This window comes from Humulus lupulus, chromosome 3, assembly GCF_963169125.1.
Source record: "Humulus lupulus chromosome 3, drHumLupu1.1, whole genome shotgun sequence".
NCBI classification, from domain to species: domain Eukaryota; kingdom Viridiplantae; phylum Streptophyta; class Magnoliopsida; order Rosales; family Cannabaceae; genus Humulus; species Humulus lupulus.
Genome location: NC_084795.1, coordinates 93892371 through 93913241, shown reverse-complemented (window position 1 = coordinate 93913241; position 20871 = coordinate 93892371). Strand labels below are relative to the sequence as shown.

The 20871-nt window shown below is 35.4% G+C and overlaps 1 long non-coding RNA gene across 1 annotated transcript; it reads left to right on the top strand.

Moving 5' to 3' along the window:
- The first annotated feature begins 17175 nt into the window (after positions 1-17175).
- On the top strand, positions 17176-20229 carry LOC133821254 (uncharacterized). Its single transcript, XR_009887414.1, has 3 exons — positions 17176-17251; positions 17381-17446; positions 19700-20229. It is a non-coding gene; the product is annotated as an uncharacterized LOC133821254 (long non-coding RNA).
- Positions 20230-20871: the final 642 nt, after the last annotated feature.

Below are 20871 nucleotides of genomic sequence, written 5' to 3'. Positions count from 1 at the left end.
ATATTAGGGAACCCTTAGTCCCATTACAAATACGCAACCGGGTGCAGTTTTCTTACCTTTGGCTTCCAAGTGAACTAGTTACGAGCGATGCTCCTTGAGCGCGATCCGATCCCCGAGCCCTAGCTTAGCACATAGTCACAACCAAGATAAAGGATACCATCAACAATCTTAAATGAGCTTCTAGACAAAGTTCTAGTCTCCAGAACATTGAACTTCACCAAACATGATAAAAGATTCAATCCCTAGTACCCTAGGCTAAATTCCCAAGCCTAGAATCTCAAAATCCCAAAATCCCTTAAGGTCCGCGGCATTAGCCACCCATGCCGCAGCATGGCCCCAACCAAAGACCTCCCAATGCCCAAAAACAGGTAAGGGTCGTGGCCCTACTCAGACCATGCCGCGGCCCGCCCTCCTTCCTCAGCATCCATCAGCTTCGAAGGGCCGCGACTCACCAAGAACTATGCCGCAGCCCGACCCCTTCGAACCCAGAAAAACCTCCATTTTTTACTCTCAAACCTCATGCAAACTCACTCAAAACTGCCCCAATTCCACAACTCAATTATCCAAAAACTTCCCAGAAGATTCCAGCAACATAACCCAGCTGAGACCTAGACTAAAAACCCATCAAAAACCTATTTCAATCACTGAAACTTTCTAACTCAAGAACACAAAACCCAGCAATGGAATTACGGTTTATAATCAACTATATTAATCAAACCTTATGTTATAATTAATATTCTTAAACTATAGGTTAAACTTATAAAATCTACAAGTGTTGCTACGAGTGTTCAACTAAGTCTTGGCTTGAACCAAAATCCATAGTAATAAACATACTATAACTACTACTAGATATTACTATATCTAACTAGCTAAGTAAAGTTCTGGGACTCTACAACAGACGTCCTTCCTCAACATATACACTGCATAAATTACTTTTTCCCTTTCAATAGCTGCCACAAAGTCAAATATTATATCCACCACGCTAACCCATTCTTCTGCCATCAGGGGGTTCGAAGTCCCTTCGACCACAGGTGGGTTTTGCCTGCTAAGCTGTTCTGAGATCAGTCTCGACTATTCTGTTCTAGATGCATCAGCTGGTGGATTTGCTCCCACTAGTGGGTCTTCTTGCACTAGGAATTCCTGTTGTTTGGGAACGTCTTCCCAGGGTGTTGGGAGTTCAGGGTTGTGTGGCACTTCCGAAAGTCTTCGCATCAATGCCTCGAACATCTGAGCCTTTGCCGCATTCTGCTTATTCACAGTCCTTCTCAGATCCTCTATCTAAGTTGCCGGATCTGGTTTCGGCTATGATCTTTGTTCTTGGCCTCTCCCTCAGCCTCGACCCCTTCCTCTACCTCGGTCACGACCTACTTCTTGGTCAACGACTGCTCTCTCGACTATGTCTGGTGGATTAACAGCTCGACCTCCCTTGGCTCAAGTGTTAGGCACCATCGAGAGATTCTATACAACAATGTTTAAAACATTTGAGTATACAAGTTTCCCATACACAAGGAAAAGAAAATCATAACGATTCAACTCAAAAAAGATAGGCATAACAATCAGGGCTATACCCTAGCAATACAAAATGATCATGACATATCATGCTTTAAAGTTTTAGTTAGCAGAACAATTAATACAAAAGAGAACCCTAGCTACACGTTTGGTTTCTACATATGCCTGCTATAACTATACTAAAGCCCTACAACCTAGTAGCTTTGATAAGTCTTTACCAAAAACTATTAACAAGACCCTCACAGCATAACCTAATCTAGGCTATCCATTAGCATATCCAACTCTAGGTCTATATACTCATCTGGCTGCTCAGGATGCTCCTCTGGCTCACTCTTGTCGTCTTCCACTAGGTCCACTACTGACTCGGTCATCTCCTCTACCACGTCGCCATCTGATGCAGCTGCCTTCATGGGCTGGGGTGGCTCTTGAGGTACAGCATCCAGTGCGGGAGTCGCTGCTGCCATCTGCTCCTCTCGGTACCTCTCCTGCCACCAGGACAAGCAGAGCTGCGGTCCAAACGTGAGCTTGATAGATGCCCAGAATACTGGCCAGAAGATGGTGGTGGGGTCTGTGTAGCGATGCCAGAACCAGTAAAATGCCACGTCTCTGAAATATAGGCTAGCCAGCCTCACATGGTAGGCAGGTGGAATGTCCATATTCTGAAGGATTATATCGATCATACTTTTCAACCTAAAACCTCGATTAGTGAGCTAATGGCACATTTATAAATCACATGGTAATGACTCTAAGGTAGTAGGGCATTACAATACAACATGCTCATGAAAATAAATAATAATACACAAAACCTAGCATGCTTTTCTATTAGTTTTAGTACCTAAATATTCATCATGACTTGAATCAATTTATAATAGAAACCTAGGCATAAAACAATTGTAATGACCCTCAAAACGCACAAGACCAAAACATGCAGAAAATCTAAACATTTACTTTAGTTCATTGTACCAAAAATCTATATAAATTTTTTTAAAAAAAAGAAGATTGAGTGAGCACACTTTTAGTTTAGCAAACAGAAATACAACTCCTCTTCCACAGAGTTATAACAAAATAGCCATCCCAAAAGAAATAACAAACTTCCAGCTATTTCTTTTCAAAATGATGATCCATCAAAAGCCTCCCCAGGTCGAGCCACATGTACATATCCACAAGCAGACTCCGGCGCTCACTGCTCTACTTTGCTTTTGCACTTACCTACAACATGAAACAACTAGGTAAGCGAAAATGCTTAGTAAGAATATTCTTGCACACAAATATACTAAACCCAGTAATGGGTTGCCCTAACAAACAATGTTACACATGTCATGATAACCTGCACTCAGAAAATCACAGAACATTCAATATATATAACACATATCATAACAAATCAATGAATCAATAGCAAGGGATCCAGGCTTAAACCCAGTTCCAGCATTTATGTCCTGGGTACAACCCGGACTATATTTTTACCATGTCTTGGCTCCAACCCGAACCATATTACCATTGCCCTAGCTCCAACCCGAACTATATTACCATTGTCCTGGCTTCAACCCAGACTATATACTTACCATGTCCTGGCTCCAACCCGGACTATATACTTACCGTGTTCTGGCTCCAACTCGGACTATTTTACGTTATGGTTTTGGCTCCAACCCGAACCTACTTACCATTTAGCTGTAGAATGCCAAAGCATTGCAAGAGTAGGCATTAAGCATACCCTGGTCTTAATGACCCAAACAAAACTAGCTTAACCTACTACTACAAGCACAGACTAGTATATTCATGCTGTAGCCAAGAAAGAGAAAGGCTAACTTACTTAGAGTCCTTAGCTCCCAGCTAGATCTTTAACACCGCTATTCGTTTTCCTTTTTTGTGATTACTGTAATTAATACAGTGTACTTGGATTAATCTATGGCATACTCTTATAGATAATATTCTATGATAGCTACATGCAATAACGTTCTCTTAGAGACTCTATACTATAGCCTCTTATACACCTTACAGTGTATAAGGCCAGATTTCGTTTCAGTCTTTATAGAATCATGCAAAAATTGGCCTCACCACAACACGTTCTCCGTGCCATGCATCTTAATATTCTTTAACTAGAGAACTCTCTTATCGGATAACTCGTATTTTGGTTTTTGGAAAAAGGAGTTCTACTCAACTCCTATCTTTAGAAAAATACCAACTTGTCGTCCTCTCACGAAAGCTTATCGTTTTCTATCATTTACCACAATACAGCTTTTTGACCCTTTACAAATAATATATGACATTGTTATCCCATTTTCTTAAAGACTCTACAAAAACCCAACTCCCATTCTTACCATTTTTATCCATAACCTAGGATCTCTTTTTACGTTATTTTTTAAAAGAAGGGCAATTGGACCCTTAACTTAAAAATGGCAAAAAAAAATCAACTTTTAAATTAACTCAAGCCGATTTGGGATTGGTTACTTCTCCAAATCCTTAGTTATCTTTACAAAGGATTATTTCTTCTCATTTCCAAAACTTTACTTCCACTATTTAATTTAAGGGATAAAATCTCGTTTTTAAACTTTTTGCCCTAAAACTTTTTTCCCTAAGTTGAGTTTTGTGTCATAAGGATGGGAACTAGGTGAAAGCCTTACGTCAAAACTTGTTTTAGGTTAAGATAACTAACCTCTCAAAAATCTTTTTTTTTTTTTTTAAGGTTCGAAATCACTACCTTTCAGTAAAATTATTTCTCTTAAACTGTGACACATTTTTCTCTAAAAATTTACAGAAGTCCTTATACACATCTTAAATAATTTCTCTCAAAATTTTATAATTTTTGGGATAGTAAAACTCATTCATATTCGTAAAGAAATTTGGGCCGTGCCTGGTGCCCAGAAGTTTTTCCCCAGATTTCAAGGTAACTTTAAAAATTCACTTCTCTTACACCGTAGCCCAATTCTTTCTAAAATTTTAAAGGGATCTTTGTACATGTCTATATTAGCTTCCTTAAAAAAATTATAATTTTTGGAATAATAAAACTCATAAATATGTTTAAAGCAATATGGGCAGTGCTTGCTGCCCAGAAGTTTTGAGGGTGTTTGGCTCCTTAACTAAAAAACTATTTTTTTTTTGTTTTTAAAACCTAAAAACTGTTTTCTGAAAACAAATAGGGGTGTTTGGCATTGTTTTCATAAAATAATTTTTAAAAAAAAATTAAAAAAATAGAAAATTTTGAAAAAAAACAAAAGGTTTTTTTTATTTGTTCTCAAATTTTTTTTTTGTCAACTTTTTTTCTCATATAACATTTTTAATTATTATTATCTCACATCACTTTCTCTCTCATTAATTTATCTCTCCTCACTTTTTCTCTCCTCGGTTTCTCTAACATCACTTTCTCTCTCATCACTTATTATCTCATTAGTTTCTCTCTCATCACTTCCTATATACTCATTTCTCTCTCCTCATTTTTTCTATCTTGCCATTTTCTCTCTCATTTTTTTTTCATGCATCAATTTCTCTCTTCTCAATTTTTCTTCGTCAAAATTTCTCTCATTACTTTCTCTCTCCTTATTTATCATCACTTTTTCTTTCATATTACTAATTTTATTATTTATTACAAACTTTTAAAAGATTTTTCTCTTTGTAAATATATTTATTAATTTTTTATTTAAGATTTTTTTTTTAAAAATAAAACTAAAAAATTATTTTTAGATACTATTAACAAAACACCTATTGTTTTTTGAAAACTGCAAAAACTATTTTCTGTTCTCATTTCTACAAACACAATTTTGAAAACAAAAAAATAGAAAACAAGGCTAAACAGGCCCTTTGTTTCCAGATTCTAGGGAAAATTTTGAAAAATCATATCTCTTATGCCTCAACAAATTTTCCTTTAAACGTTTACAGTGACCCTTATATATGTTTAAACTAACACCCTAACAAATTTCATAGCTTTTTGATTAGTAAAACGCGTTAAAAATTTTAAACAATCTGGGTAGTATGCTGCCCATAAATTTTCCAGATTTACATCAAAATGCCAAAACGTTCATAACATGGGTTTAAAACTACATTTTAACGATTTTCCAAAGTCTATCATCAAATAATCACAAATAATTATGAAATTACACCAATATTTTTCATAAAAAAAGGCAGTAGAGTGCAATATGATCCGTTGAAAGCCAGACCACGTGATTTTGGCAGCATGCATTTCAACACAACCTAACATCAATAAGCACGTCTAGCATAACCCTAGCCACATGCATCCATGAAAATCATCATACCGCACATAAATCTCAACCTTAATCATAAAAAAAGCTCAAAAACTATTGAAATACCCTATACAAACAGATCTATAAGAATCATCACAAAACATAAAGAACTCAACCATAGATTCTACCTTTCGAAGCCCTAGCTTGGAGATGTGTTCCTTAGCTCTTCAATACCTTCATTTGGTGCTCTAAACTCTCAAAACTGAGCTCCAGGTCCCACATGCATATTTTAAGAAAAGGAATAGGGTGGAAAGAAACTTAGATGAGGGATAAGAACATGTAAGCTCACAAAAACCTCTTATCTTGCTTTATTTGATCACAATGGTGCTCAACTTGGAGATCTGAATAGTAAGGCTCCTCTTGTACCCTAGAACACAACAACAAGGCCATGCATGGCTTTTAGATCACATGCACGCACAAGGAACCCTAGGGTTTCAAGTTTGAATAAGAAGAAGAAGAATGAATCAAAAGAGAGGATTTCACTTACCTTAAACTCAGTTTGCTTAGGGTTGATCACTAGCTTCAATGGAGTCTCTCCTTGAGAGAGAAAGAGAGAGGAACAAAATGAGAGGGAGTGAGAGAGCCTCTGATTTTTGTTTTTCAGAGTTAGAAAAAAATGAAAAGGGAAGGGGAAGAGGGTGCCTCAGTTTTGGGGGAAAATGGTAGGGAAAATTATTTTGAGAAAAAAAAACAATGATTACACCCTTAGCTTGTGAATGGGTAAGAGTCTTCCTATTCTTTTTGGGGTATGTGTCCTAGCTCTTGAGAGCCCTAGGACCTAGCCTTGCTGCCCACTCCTCTCTCTCTCTACCATTGGAAATTACTTTTATGTCTTTGTTTATTTTACCTCACATTTAAAGGATCCAAGTGCCCTTTGGGAATTTTGTGCTCTAATTTTCCCTAAATTTTAACCTATATTTTTTAAATATCTCAAAGCTTAAATAATTAAATTAAATGTGACACAAAATAAATTTGTCATATATCACATAATTTTGGTAATTTTATCAAATTGACCAATGCCCTTAGTGGACTGAGCGAGAAATTCTCATTCTTAAGCCCCCTTGATTGGAATTCAAACCTCAATCAATTTTTCTTAAACTTATTGGCTCGACTATAAAGTCCCAGTTGTCAAACAGAATTAATATTTTTAGGCCATAACATTTCCTATTTTATTTAATCCGAGGTTTTTCTCTCATGAGGGTTTGTTCCTTAGTCCAAGACCAATCTTTATTTGCATAAAGTTGGATAATTTATTGGATCATCACAACGACTATAAAAATTCACGAATCATCACAAATTAATATAATCTCATTTATCAAAATAATATCTCACATAATTCTTCATCGGCTACTAACGGGTGTTCAAAACACGGGATGTTACAACAATGTCATGGCTGAAACCTCAAGGAGAACAAACACAAGAGTTGCCTACATTTCCTTCATGCATACTTATCAAAATTACAATATTAGGTATCACAAATATATACATAGCATGTTGCTACACAAACACCAAAGCAATGCAACAATTATCCTCATATTATTAACAAACCTAGCATGCAGCAACATATCTCAAAAAAAAATTATGAAATTATTTAACAACCTATATACAAATCATTTATCCTCATGATTCATCTTGCACACATAATCACATAAAGAAAAATATCAATACTCATTTACAACTTATGGCCAAAACATATATGTCCTTTTACCAAAATAATTTTCCAAAATACAAAAACAACATATGTATTCATAATAGGAACTTAAACAAAACAACAAAAATAATATCATTGGATCATGCACCTAAGGCTTGGCCAAAATTTATAGGCTTAAAAAAAATCTAAAGACATGGACCCTTAGCATGTTTCTATGAATGTTAACAAAATAGAATCACGAAGAATTAATCAAAAGGCATAGAAGTAAGCTATCCAAACAACTACCAATAATTAGAAACATAACCACAATAACAATAGATCATCATAATGATAACAAAGATAGGATTCTCATTACCACCTTGACTATGATCAAAACGCAAAAGCAAGAGCACACCTTTGGGCACCTATGATTTTCGAAAGACACCACCAAAAGAAAATATGAACAAACTTCTTAGAATTGAGAAGGAGAAACCCAATCTTAGCGGATCAAAATTAGAAACAAATATCAAGATAAGAACACATTCCTAGAGATTTTTTTGAAACCCATTTTTCTTCTCCTTCTTCTCTCTTTTTCTTTCTCTTTTTTCGTGCTCTCTTCTCCCTCTTTCTCTCAACAATTCGATAGCCACCAAAGGGTTTTCCAAAGCTCCTATGTTCTTCTATTTATAATACCCTAGTGATCTAAACATAAAGAAAGAAACCAAGTGTGAAAACTCCAATCCTATCCCACCAAATAAGCGTAATTCCACCATTTCCTCTCTTTACACCTCACTTAAAACCTATCCAAATGTTAACATAATCCAATCTATAAGCCTTGTCAACTTTTCCCAAAAGATGACAAATTGCATTCTTTTTTCCTTGTTAATTTATTAATTAAAAAAAACAAATATCCACACACACACACACAAATTCGGCACACACACATTTAAAAAAATAAAAAAATGTAACCTATTCTAATCACATAATTTGTCACACCTAATAAAATGGAACGCTAATAATTAAACAAACATTACACAATAAACCAATAAATCCTAATTTACACAAAACAATAGTTCAAATATTTTCTACCAATCAAACAATTAAACTACAAAATAACTATTAAATAAAAAAAATTGGATCGCTACTCATCACAAGAGGTGGTGGCTAGAAAGGAGATGGAGAACATTCATTTTATAGAAAGTGTAAAGGTAGATCTCAAACCACTTATGGGTAAGCATGGTGGTTTACATTTTATAATACACAATTTTACATAATAGTGTGTTGAGATATATTCACATGTTTTGGGTATATACATGTTGGTATAATTTTTTATTTGAGATCTATAAAATATATGATATGGTAGTATGTGATTAATTAACATATTGTGTAAATAATTTCTAGTAGATTATTGGGTATTGTGGTAGCATGTTATATTTATGGTAATGAGAAATTATTTGCATATAATTTTATGAGTTACATATGATATATATGCATGTGTGAATTATCATATTAATATGGTGTGCTTTTGATGAGTTGCCATTTATTTAGTGAATAAAATTTAATTGGGAATTTTAAATTTCCCATTTAAGAGATGATCAGCTCATTTTATGAGATAAAAAAAGATGAACCTAAGAGGGTTACATCCTTTGGTGGAAGTATCTTGTTATTGCAAGAAAATTTTGATCAAGGTGGATCCAAAAATTTGAGATAGCATATTGTCCAATATGCTTGGAGTCTAAAGTGTGGTCAATAATCCAAAAAAAAAAAAATTGAGGATTATTAGTGACAATAATTCTTAAATATTCAATGTCTCAATGAGGAGACTTTACAAAATTGGAGAAGCAATTTTGAATCTTTAAAACAAAAATAGCGAATGAATTGATGAGAATTTTGTTCATTTTGGTTAAAGATAATAAAATGGTGATATGTTTAAATTAATCTCAATGGGGAGATAATTTTAAACTAAAGCATGAGAAATCAAAGTGTTTAAATAAATCAATGAGGGTTTATTTTCTTTAATTAAGTTCTTAAAATTTACATCTTCAAATTTGATAGTAGTAGCTTGTGCTGTAGTATTTTAGTTTTCATGGTTATTGGTTCAAGCCGGGATTTAGTTGGAAACTCATAGAAATAGTTATGGATTTTATAAGTTTAGCCTATAGTGTAGAAATATTAATTTTAACATAAGGTTTGATTAATATAGTTGGTCCTAGAAATGATATTTATTATAACATAAGGTGTAGATAGAATAATTAAGAACGTGACACTTGACACATGCATGTTTATTAAGGATTTAAGGATTTTAGATGAATAAATTAACAAAGGATAAACCTAGGAAGTCTAGAACCTTCCCTTAGCTGTTAGGATCATGTTTTACTCAGTCAAAGTTGTTTAAAAAAACTTCAAGTGTGTTGAAAGTGTGCAAAAATGTGTTTGATATATGAGCATATGCCGATATATCGCAGCAATAGGAGTCGAGATATCGCCTATGTTTGATACAAAAAACACGTCGACTTCGCACGAACGAAACCATGGAGGCTCAGGAATATGGGGGAGGCGATATATCGCCTATAGGGGCGATATATCGGCTCCACACACATATTTTGAAAGTCCGTGGAATCCGAGCTTGAAACAGCCCTCAACAACTTGGACTTGCTCTTCAACGTTTTTGACCGAGTTCTGGGCATCTGTTGAGCAGAAATTAAATTTTTTATTCAATTATTTATTCATTTTAAAAGGAGTTAGTTTCACTCCTTGAAATTTATAAATAGGACCTTTCACTCAGCCATTTGCTTCATCATTCAAGTATTCTTCAGAGCCTCCAAGCTGCTAAGTTCATTCTAGAGAGAAACACTAAGGTTTTGGGGTTAAAAGCTTTCCAATCTAAGCTTTTCTAAACACTTAGGAAGTAAGATAGAGTGATATTTCAGTATTTGAGGTGTAGATTGAAATTCTAATCTATCCAAGGTATTCTTTATCCTTAGGTTTAGTTCATTCTAGTTCCTCTTATTCTTTTCATTTTCTTCAAAATCCTAACTTGTTATATGGCTTTTGGTTAGGTATTTGATTACTTTGAAACTAAAGGTTTTCGGTAAGTTCTTATCATGATATTTTAGATCTTCTTTTCATCGTCATTTCTTTAGAAAACTTATGGATCTTACTGTTTTGTTTTAGGAGTTTCCAATCCCACTCTTGTCTCCAATATCCCAGTTTTTGGTAAGGAAAATAGGTTAGATTTTATGTGTTATGATTATGTTTATATGCTATGTGTGTGTATGTATGTATGTATATGTAAATGTTTTATGTTGTAGTCACTTGGGAAATATTTTTTCTTAGATAAAAAATAAGCAAATCCCAAGATTTTTATCATTATCGTAGACTATAGTTATGATTTATCCAACCTTGAATAGTAGCAAGAGGACCTAGATGTTTTGTCATATACTATATTGTGTTTAAACCTACCTCAAATAGCAGCAAGAGGACCTAGATGGTTTCTATCACATACTAAGGTAATGAGTTAATGGCCATTATTATTGAAGTCCTATGTTTTATGATTTACGTTTTTTCGTCATACATTTTATGATTTATGTTTTTAGTCTTATGATTTATGATATGTTTTAGTAGATTTTCCTTGCTGGGCATTAGGCTCATTCCTTTTTATTTTAGATGGTGCAAGAAAATAAGCCTGGAAGACGGGATGGATTCTTGGCAGCTTTGGCATGTGTATTGGGTGAGAACTGAATGAATGGACTGATGGGAAAGATCAAGGATGACGCTTTGTTTCAAGTCTTTTTAATTATGTATTTATGTTTTTCTGCATTTACTATTTGAACAATTAATTAAAGGTTTTGTTTTCCTTATGATTTTATGTAATAACAATGGGATCCCGTATTTTTTATTTTTTTTAATAAAGTTCTATTATTTTATGTATATATTCCAAAATAGTAGTTATGTCTTAGTAGTTTTAATGGCCCGAGGACTTTAAGTTAGTCATGTCTTTACATGTTTGGCCCTGCTCGTGGTATAGTTCTGGATATGGATATCATGCATGATAGGTTAAGTCATTGGCCGCAGAAAGATTCAGAAGTTATGTATCCAAGGGAGTTAATTGGACCAGGCATGGTTAATATCAGGGTTGCGGATGACAGTCGAGGCTAGAACCCTCCATCTGCCCCTAGAACTGGCAGCAGATGTTTGTTGGCATGCAAGCAAGATTGCAAAATCGGGAGGAAGAGATTAGGTGGTTGAGACAGCGGATTCCATCATGAAACACTGCTCTGTATGTTTTGACAACAATGGCACCAATTCGATCCAACCTGAGGGTGAAAACATATGGGAACTACTGTATGAAAGATTCCAGAAGCACTGCCCTCCAGTTTTCGAGGGAGGCTTGGATCCATTCAGAGTTGAACAATGGATTGGCATGATTAGCTCCATCCTTGACTATATGGGAGTGGTAGGCATTGATAGATTGTCTTATGCCACATACATGTTGTGGGAGGATGCCTGACCGTGGTGGGAAGTGGTAACCCAGACCAAGAATGTTGCCATGATGGGTTGGGAGGAATTCATACAATAGTTCAACGAAAGGTACTACTGTGATGCAGTTCGAATTGCGAAGACCAATGAGTTTATGAACTTGGTCTGGGGCAGTATGACAGTGACAGAGTATGTCAAATAATTTGATGGGTTGGCCAAATTTGCTTTTGATTTGGTACCAAAGGATATGGCCCGAAAGGAACGATTCATTTGAGGACTAACCTCTAGGGTAGCCCAGAAAGTTAGGATCGCTCTAGTACATGAGATTTCTACCTACGATTAGGGGGTAGTAAGGCCCTTTTTCCATAAGGGATGCATGAGATGAGGTATGGAGTGAGAATTCTGGTGGGATCAGGTAAGGGTGGAGGCCCTAGTAACCAGAAAAGAAAGACCCCTAACAGTTCTACTACTCCTGATCCTAACAGGAGAGGTTATAGTATACAGGGTGGCCGCCAAGGCAGCAACAAGGTCTAGAGGAGTTATCCAGTATGCGCCAAGTGCAGGAGATGCCATCTGGGAGAATGCTGAGCGAAGGCATGTTTTCTATGTGGAATGGTTGGGCACTTCAAGAAGGATTGCCCGAGATTAAAGAGGGGAGAACCAAGGAGTGTGGATGGCTTGAATCTGGTTCGAGTGTCCGCCTTGATGCAGTCAGAGCCCGAGGCTAGTCCCTCAGAGGCGACATGTTGGCTTTCTAGTTCTTGTTTTTTTATATTGTGTTAATTGAGTCTGGTGCTACGTATCTCTTGGTAGAGACATAGGTATGTGGCACATACAATGTGATTATTACACTATGGGTCTTGAGATCTTAGTGTTTTCCAAGGAAAGTTTGTAGTTTTTAGGAGATGGGTCAGAGTATAATTGGTAGAAAGTTAGCAGTAATAATTGACTTAGTTGGTTATATGAGGATTTTGGTATGATGTGGCAAGTAAAGAACAACCATGGACTGTAAGAAAGGATGGTGACTTATGGGTGTACGAGGACTCAGTTGCATTTATGGGATGTCTGGCTATTGTGGTATGTACCAATAGGGATATATCAGTTGGACAAGATGAAAACTGGATCGGCCAGTAAGGTTTAAGATGGGTTTATGTGTATTCGCGGGGATTGTTGTCGCGTCAAGGAATTGAGTATGCTACAAGATTGAGGCAAGGATAGGACTGGTATTAGAGACATCATGAAGAATGGCACTAGCTGAAAAAAAAAAGAATTAAAGGTTCAGTCGAAGAAGTTATTTGACTTGAGGGTTGATCAGACGGAGTATCTCACCATGGGACAGTAAACACCAATTGTTAAGAAGAAGGACAAGTCTGTGAGAACGTGTACCGCGTATGGATAGCCAAATAAGTAATTTCCAAGAATAGGTATCCATTGCCAAAGATGGATGATTCACTTGTCTTGTTGTAAGGTAAGACAGTGCTCTCAGGAATTGACCCTCGATCTAGTTATTACCAGCTGAGGATCAAGGAAAAAGACATTTCAATAATTACCTCTCGCACCAAGTATGATGTGATGGATTTTCAGTAAAGGCTCTTGAACTGACCAATGCTTCAGCGGCCCATGTAAATTCAACCAGAAGAAAGTATAGGAATGGTGTGGACTACTTCCAAGGTTGAGGAAGCGGGGATCACAGGTAAGGTTCCAGAAGGGATAAGTTCTAATTTCTCGAGATGATATTCAAGGTCACATTATGGGAACTTATGGGATTATGTATGATTCAGTTAAGCTAGAAGTTGTCAGGAAATTGCTAAAGGAACGCCTTAGGGGTTAGAAGCACGGTGAGACTGTTGAAACACATCGGCTTTTACTTGAAGCATCTTCGAGGACTGCCATACCCTTAACTGAAGTAATGTAGGAACCTAGAGTTTATCTTAATGGATAGTTGCGTGCTGGATTTTCAGAAGTTGAATTAATGGTTGATTAGCACGCCGTGGTATTATAATATACATGTGATGGAGTGATACAGGAGGACGGTACGATGGACACTGTCTTTGCTTAAAATGTGGATTTATAGTGCAGTGCATTAAGAACTAGGGTACTCCCGTGTGTAGACTGAAAAGGTTATTATTCTTGCTTCACGATCGATAAAGGAATGAGAACATAGATGCTATACATGAGACTTTGAATTGATAATAATGCCAGATAGACACGGTTAGGGTGAGGTGACAACACTTATGGAAAAGAAGTGTGTGCCCTAGCATAAAAACTAAAGCGTTTTGTCACCCATAGGGGTGTTTACCATGAGACAAAGGCACTAGTGGGACTAATAAAGGACTCACAGTGAAATCCTTATTACTCAGAGAAAACTAATGTGGAGGCTAACACCTTGAATGGGAAAGGTATGTGCTAGTTGTATGATTCATAATGGACTATAGTAAAGTCGGGTGAGGTAACAACCGGGCTTGGTATAGAACCTGTGATTGATAATTGGCAGATATACCTCTACGAACAATGAAGTACAAAAAGAACTTGTAGGAACGGTTAAGAATCCTACTATTTTAGCATGGATAGGTTAAGATATGAGGATCGGATGAGTGATCTGATGGATACTAGCATTGAGGTGGGGATTCTGGATGAGTCTTATACTACCCCTTATAATTGTTGTAATCAGGAAGTTTGAATGGGTGTTAAGACCTAAAATTTGTATACTGGGAGGCGCACTGCCTAATCTTTTAGTAAGTGAGAGAAGATAATCAGAAGCCAGAAAGGCTATTCTGACTCTAGGGTATCCTGGAGTTAGTGTGGAGGATTATAGTTGTGGACCATAAGGGTGGAACACCTCAGATTGTAGGTAAGATGAGTGGGTGCGAGAAGTTGTGACTCAACCTATTAAGATAGCACACTTTTGTTTGTGTGAGCGAATTATCATAGGGATAAGTATATGCGAAAGGAGATCGTATGTCTCCGTGAGACACCAAAGTCGATAATGTTGAATTGAGGCCCTTTATTTCCTGAGTTTTGAAAAGGTTCATAGAGGGTGATGAGTATAAGATTGCAATTTGGCACTATTCATTACCCTCAGACAGGTTGATAATCTGAAGGAACGACTCAGACTTTAAGCATTTTACTTTGAATATATAGGTTTTCAGGACATTAATGAGACAAATATGGTCCCTTGATTGGATTGGCACGGTGATGAATGTCGGTCAATGGCTAGAGTGACTTTGAATAAGATATTGTGAGATAGGGAACGAGAAGTACTCATTCCAGGGAAATGAGACGAGAGACGGGAATTATTCTGGTTCAGAATCTATTCGGAGGACCAATGAAGTTATTAAGGATTGTTAGGGCAAGAGTGTCTACTTTATTGAAAAGACATAAGAATTCACAAATTTAAATATGGGAACGTGGAGTTCCAAGATTGGAGACTTTGTACTTTTCCGAGTATTGTGGACAAAAAATATAAGCTAGTTTGGAAAAGAAAGAAGAAGTTTGACTCTAGATTTGATAGACTTGTGAGATCCTAATAAGGATTAGGCCAGGGGCCTACATATTAGCATTATCTCAGCATGGGTAGAGGCTCATAAGGTGTTATTGGTGCCAATGTTGACAAAAGAGGTGTCGAGTACTAACCTTGATTGGGTGAAGAGACCCTGGAATTTCAATGGAATTTATTGTGTAAGGAAAAGCCAGTGGAAATCCTGGATAGAAGAGACAAAGTCTTACGCAATAAGACTATCACTTTAGTGAGGGTGTTACAAAGGAATAGTAAGGTAAATGACTTGACTTCGAAGTTAGAGTCAGCTATGCGGATCAGTACCCTGAGACATTTGAATAAATTTCAAGGACAAAATTTAACGTCCTAAATTTGCTATTAAGGTTGAGTGCCTTGATTAATGTGCCAGGAGGGCATAATTGGATTTATATATATGGAATTAATTGAATAAATGTGTGACTACATGGCATACATGATTGATATGGTAATATGAATATATGTGCATGCTTATGTGTATTAGATATTCATGTGGCCCGTTCTAGTTAAGAAGGGCATATATGTAATTTTGATCCATTGAGGGTATAACTGTGATTAAATGTGTTATGTGATTGAGGCCACATTATTATGCGGATATATTTGCAATAATAGGCTCGAGGCGATCCTAGTGAGCAGGTTAGTAGAAAGGTCACAGCGGGGTCAAATACCCAGCTCGAGGTGAGCTTAGGGGTATTTTGGGAAACTTAGTGTGTATTTGGGATTTATTGGGTAATGGGTACTTATTAAATGATTATTTGGGTATGTCGGGATTAATTTGGAATTTATAGGACTACTTGAGGATTAGCGGGAAAAGTGGCAAATGTCGCTATCGCCCTTGGGGCATTAGAGAGTAAGGCATGGAGTTAGGGGTACTTAGGTCTTTTAGTGTTAAGGATAGCCTTAGGCCATCTTGAGAAACCACCAGAAACATTTAGATCACTCTCAGTTCACACCTTCTCTCTCTCTCTCTCATACCTTTTGTAGTGCACCAAAATTTTTTTTTTTAGATTATTTAAATTTTTGTGATTTATTTTATTTAAATGTTAAGTGTGATGAATTGTTTTATTTAAGTGTTGTTATTTTATTTAGTTGATTTTTTGTTTTATTTGATTTTTTATTATTTTATTTAATTGTTAGAATTGTTTGGTATAATCTTTTGAATTTAAATTTGTTAATTGTTTGTTTGGTTAATTAATTTAATAAGTGAATAGTGTGTAACATGTGTTATTTTACTATTAGTGTTACATTTTAAATAAATGTGACAATTGAGGTAATTATGTGAGTTATGATTGAATGCACTAATGTGCATGGTAGATAGTGATGCACTCTAGTGTTTTAGTGTGTGCTAGTACATGGTAATAAGGTGCACATGTGTGGATTTTCTACACATTTTATAATTGCCATTTATGATATTTTTGGGTGGTTTATTTTAATAAGTAGGGAATTAAAGAAAAATAAAATAAAAATAAAGGAAATGGCATGTAGTGTGGACGTGTATGTGTAGTGGGAAAAGAATGGTTTATTCCATTTATTTTCTTGATTCAATTAAATTAAAATTAGAAGACCATGGTTATTTTAGGTAAGGATGTGATCATCTTTTTATTCCTTGCCATTTAAAGATAAAAAAAAAAACAATTATATAAAAATTAAGAGAAAATATGGAGAGAATAGGAAACTTACCTTTTCTTTTTATTAAGCCATTATGAGAGAATAAGGATAAAGGGGAAAGGAAAGAGGGGAAGAGCCATTTGCTCTTGTGGCTGCCGAAATTAGAGAGAGAGAGAGAGAGAGTGGCGTGTAGAGAGAGAGGGAGAAGAAGAAAGAAAGAAAGAAAGAAGAAGAAGGTGAAGAGGAACCCATCTTAGAGTATGTTCTCTTGTTTTTCTTGTTTGTCTAATGTCTTTTTATTGATTATATGTTATTGACTTGTTTATTTGTTGTGTGTGTTTGGGTTCTTTCTCCTCCTCTTGGTGGTTTTCAAATAAAAAACCCTAGGCTTGAACAAGGGTGTGAAGTTTGGGTGTTGATCTTATTGTGTTCTTGATTTTACAATCAAGAGAGGTAATGGTCTTTCTTAGCCTATATATTGGTTTTGGTGGGTTTGTCTTTGAGGTTTTTGATGGTGATGCTAATGGTTGATTATTGTAGGATTGATGATTATGATTTGTATATTTTGAGAATATGATTTGTTTAAAAAGGGTTCATGGGTATGATTGAGGGAATGGATTTGATAGGGTTTATAATGAGGAGATATGTTATGTTTATATTGCTATGGTTATCTTTTTAATCTTTGATTTATGTAAATGGTAAATGATGATTTTAGAAATATGATAAGAATTGTGTTAGGGTTTTTGTAAAGGCATGTTCATGAGATATGGTGTTATGAATTTATGTATGCTATTGCCATGGTTATTGTTGTTGGATTTCATGTGTAGATTCAATGGAATAGAAAATTGGTTTTATAAGACTTCATGTGAATATGTTAGTAATATTAGAATCATGTATATAATAAGAGTATGATGAGATTTTGGACATGTATGATTTTATGTGAAATTTTTGGGATAAAAGATGAGTTTCATGAGAAATTAAGCTTGCTGATTTTTGCAAATAATTGGGTAAAAGTTTGATTTAAAAATGATTTGCATGCATAAGTAATGTCCTTGATGTCATGTAAATTTTATGGAATTAAAAAGGGGATTTTAAGTCTCATTAAAATGATATTTTACTCAAATAATTACCTACAGAATTTTTATTGATTTTTGAGAAAATATGAGCTTTTAAATTGAATATGGTGATTTTTAATGATAAAAATAGTTGCTGGAATTTTTGTAAGAAAATATGAAGTGAGTTTCACTAAAATGAATTTGATGAGTTTTTGGAATAAATTATTTTTCCTAAGTTATGGTAATATTGAAAAATGGTATTTTTAATGGTATGAATGCATATTTTGATAAGTTATGATTTTTCTTTTGTTTTGATTAAGAAAAATATTTAGATTCTATTTATTTGTGATTTTTTGAAGAAAATAAATGGTGGCTGAAAGTTTGTTTTAAAAAGGTTAAAAAATTGTTATTTAATTGTCACATATGGATTTTTGTTACATAAAACTAAGTCTTAAATAATTTAAAGCAAAATGTATTTTCCACACTTAAAAATATATTTTTCTCACTTCATTTATGTAACACAGTGATAAAATTTATTTTTCTAAAGAAACATATTAAAAATAGGCATTTTAATTAAATCCAAGCTTTTTGGTTAATTCTTTGTAATTTGAGATTAATGAATGAAATTTGTCACATATTGTATTTTTAAGCTAAAATAAAATAATTTTATAAAATAAAATAATGTTTTGAGAAATTTAATCAACTTAGAAATTTTAAGAAAAATAAAGCATGTAATAAGTCTATTGATTTTAAAATAATAAAAGTAAGAAGTGTAGAATTATCGTTTTTGAAAACGTCTCTATTACGCAATGTTCCCACGTATGCATGTTACATGCAACTCCACTTTTACGTCCAAAATTATGTTTATTATTCAACTATGTGGTTTTTATAAAACGATCATGCTAGTAAAATGGGTAAAATGAGCATTATTCTTTTCATGGCTTTATGTGTAGTTAAGAATAATTGCATGTTATGTGTAACGGTTATTATGTGTGCATGGCCCATGCACACGTGAGTTGTGTGGAAGGGCAAAATAGTAATTTTATGAACCTAAGAAATGTTATTTTGATTATGATATAGGCTCGTTGAAAGATTGTGAAATTTCTTAGCTTGGACCTGAGGTAAGGAAGTTAGATAGATTCTATGATTTTATGCTATGAATGGTAAGACTGTTGTATGAATGAATTGTTATGAATTATGAATGCCATAACGTGATGATATGTTGAATGTGATATGTGTATGGATGTTAGATACATCAAACCAGTTACGATGTTAGATACATCAAACAGATTACGATGTTAGATACATCAAACAGATTACGATGTCAGATACATCGAACGAGTTACTAAGGACATTGAGACGTAACTCCTAGGGCGGACGCGCCGAGGTTATTCAAGGACCAGTGATCTCCTGTTTACCTCATAGGGTGACATGGACAACTAGCGATCCATGCTCATCATGTATGCTGTATGTTTGTGATATGATGATATGTTACGATTATGTTATGATATGATGATATGTTACGATTATGTTATGTTATACCATGATGTTTTAGATGGACGTTAGTGTTTGTTTTTGTTGTATTCTTACCTGCTTATTTGTTTGTACTTCCTTACTGGGCTTTTAGCTCACCCCCTTACTTTCCATCCAGGTAGCAAATAGGATTTCTTTATGGCACGCGTGGTGACGTGAGGAGTTCTATCATCATGGGGTGTATGGCGTGGGGTAATCCTATGGACGGAAAAATGATCAACGTAGAACGCCATTTAAATTATGTTTTGTTTTTAAGAGACTTTCCTAAATTATCAGTGGGACTCAGTTATTTAATTTTTGGTTTCTTTGAACTTTGCATAAAAATCTATGTTTTATTTTTAAACTTATGGCGCCAACTTGCATGGTTTTAAACAAGTCCCCCTGAGACTTTGATAATGAATGGTATTCTTTCATAAACTATGTTATGCGAATGTTTTGTAAGTATTAGTCTAGGGCGTTCATTACACCTTTGGAGGACTTCGATTATTTTGAGGAAAAAGGCTTGGGAATTGAAGGGAATAAAAGCTAGGATGTGATTAACAGCAGCACAGGGGTGTGATTCCTCATTGAGGTTATCGATAGGGCTCGGGAGAGGGTCGTTCCAGGAGTCGTGTTTGCTTTTGCTTGGACCAAAGGTAAGAAAACTGTACCCGGGTTGTGATTGGGGATCAGACCCTTGTTAATAAATAGGAGTCTGACTATAACTATATGTGAGAATATGTCTATAACTGTATTTGAGAATATTCGGTAGGGTATGCTTGTATATGCTGCATCTGATTGCATGTTGGGGTTGATAGCAAGTGTGCGGAACGCAGCCCGGACTAAGTGTGTCAAGGTCGGCTATAAGACCAAAGGAGTCGGCCTAAGGGCGTCGGGCCTGAACGTCAATAAAATAAACTGAAGTGACGTTTGCACTTAAATAGCTGTATTGAATGTTGAGATTGAATTATGTGTTGGATTGAGCAAATTATTACTGCCTAGCTCCTTGCTTATATTCTGTTGTTGGTTGAATTTATCGATCTAAGGTTATTGTTTGTATATTGTTGCTCATTTGTCCTTTTTATTTAAGTTTTCTTGCTGAGCCTTGGCTCACAGGGCTATGTGGTGTTGGTAAGGGAAAGGGAACGCTGGACCAGCCATGAGTTGGAGAGCTTCACGGTCGGTGTGTACATATGCAGCCTACTCGACCGTCACAGTCAGGATAGCTTGGGAGGAGCTAGGGGCGAACCATGTTTTGCCGCTTAGGACGACTAATTTGCATTTTACTTGCCTTTTATTAGTCTGTAAACA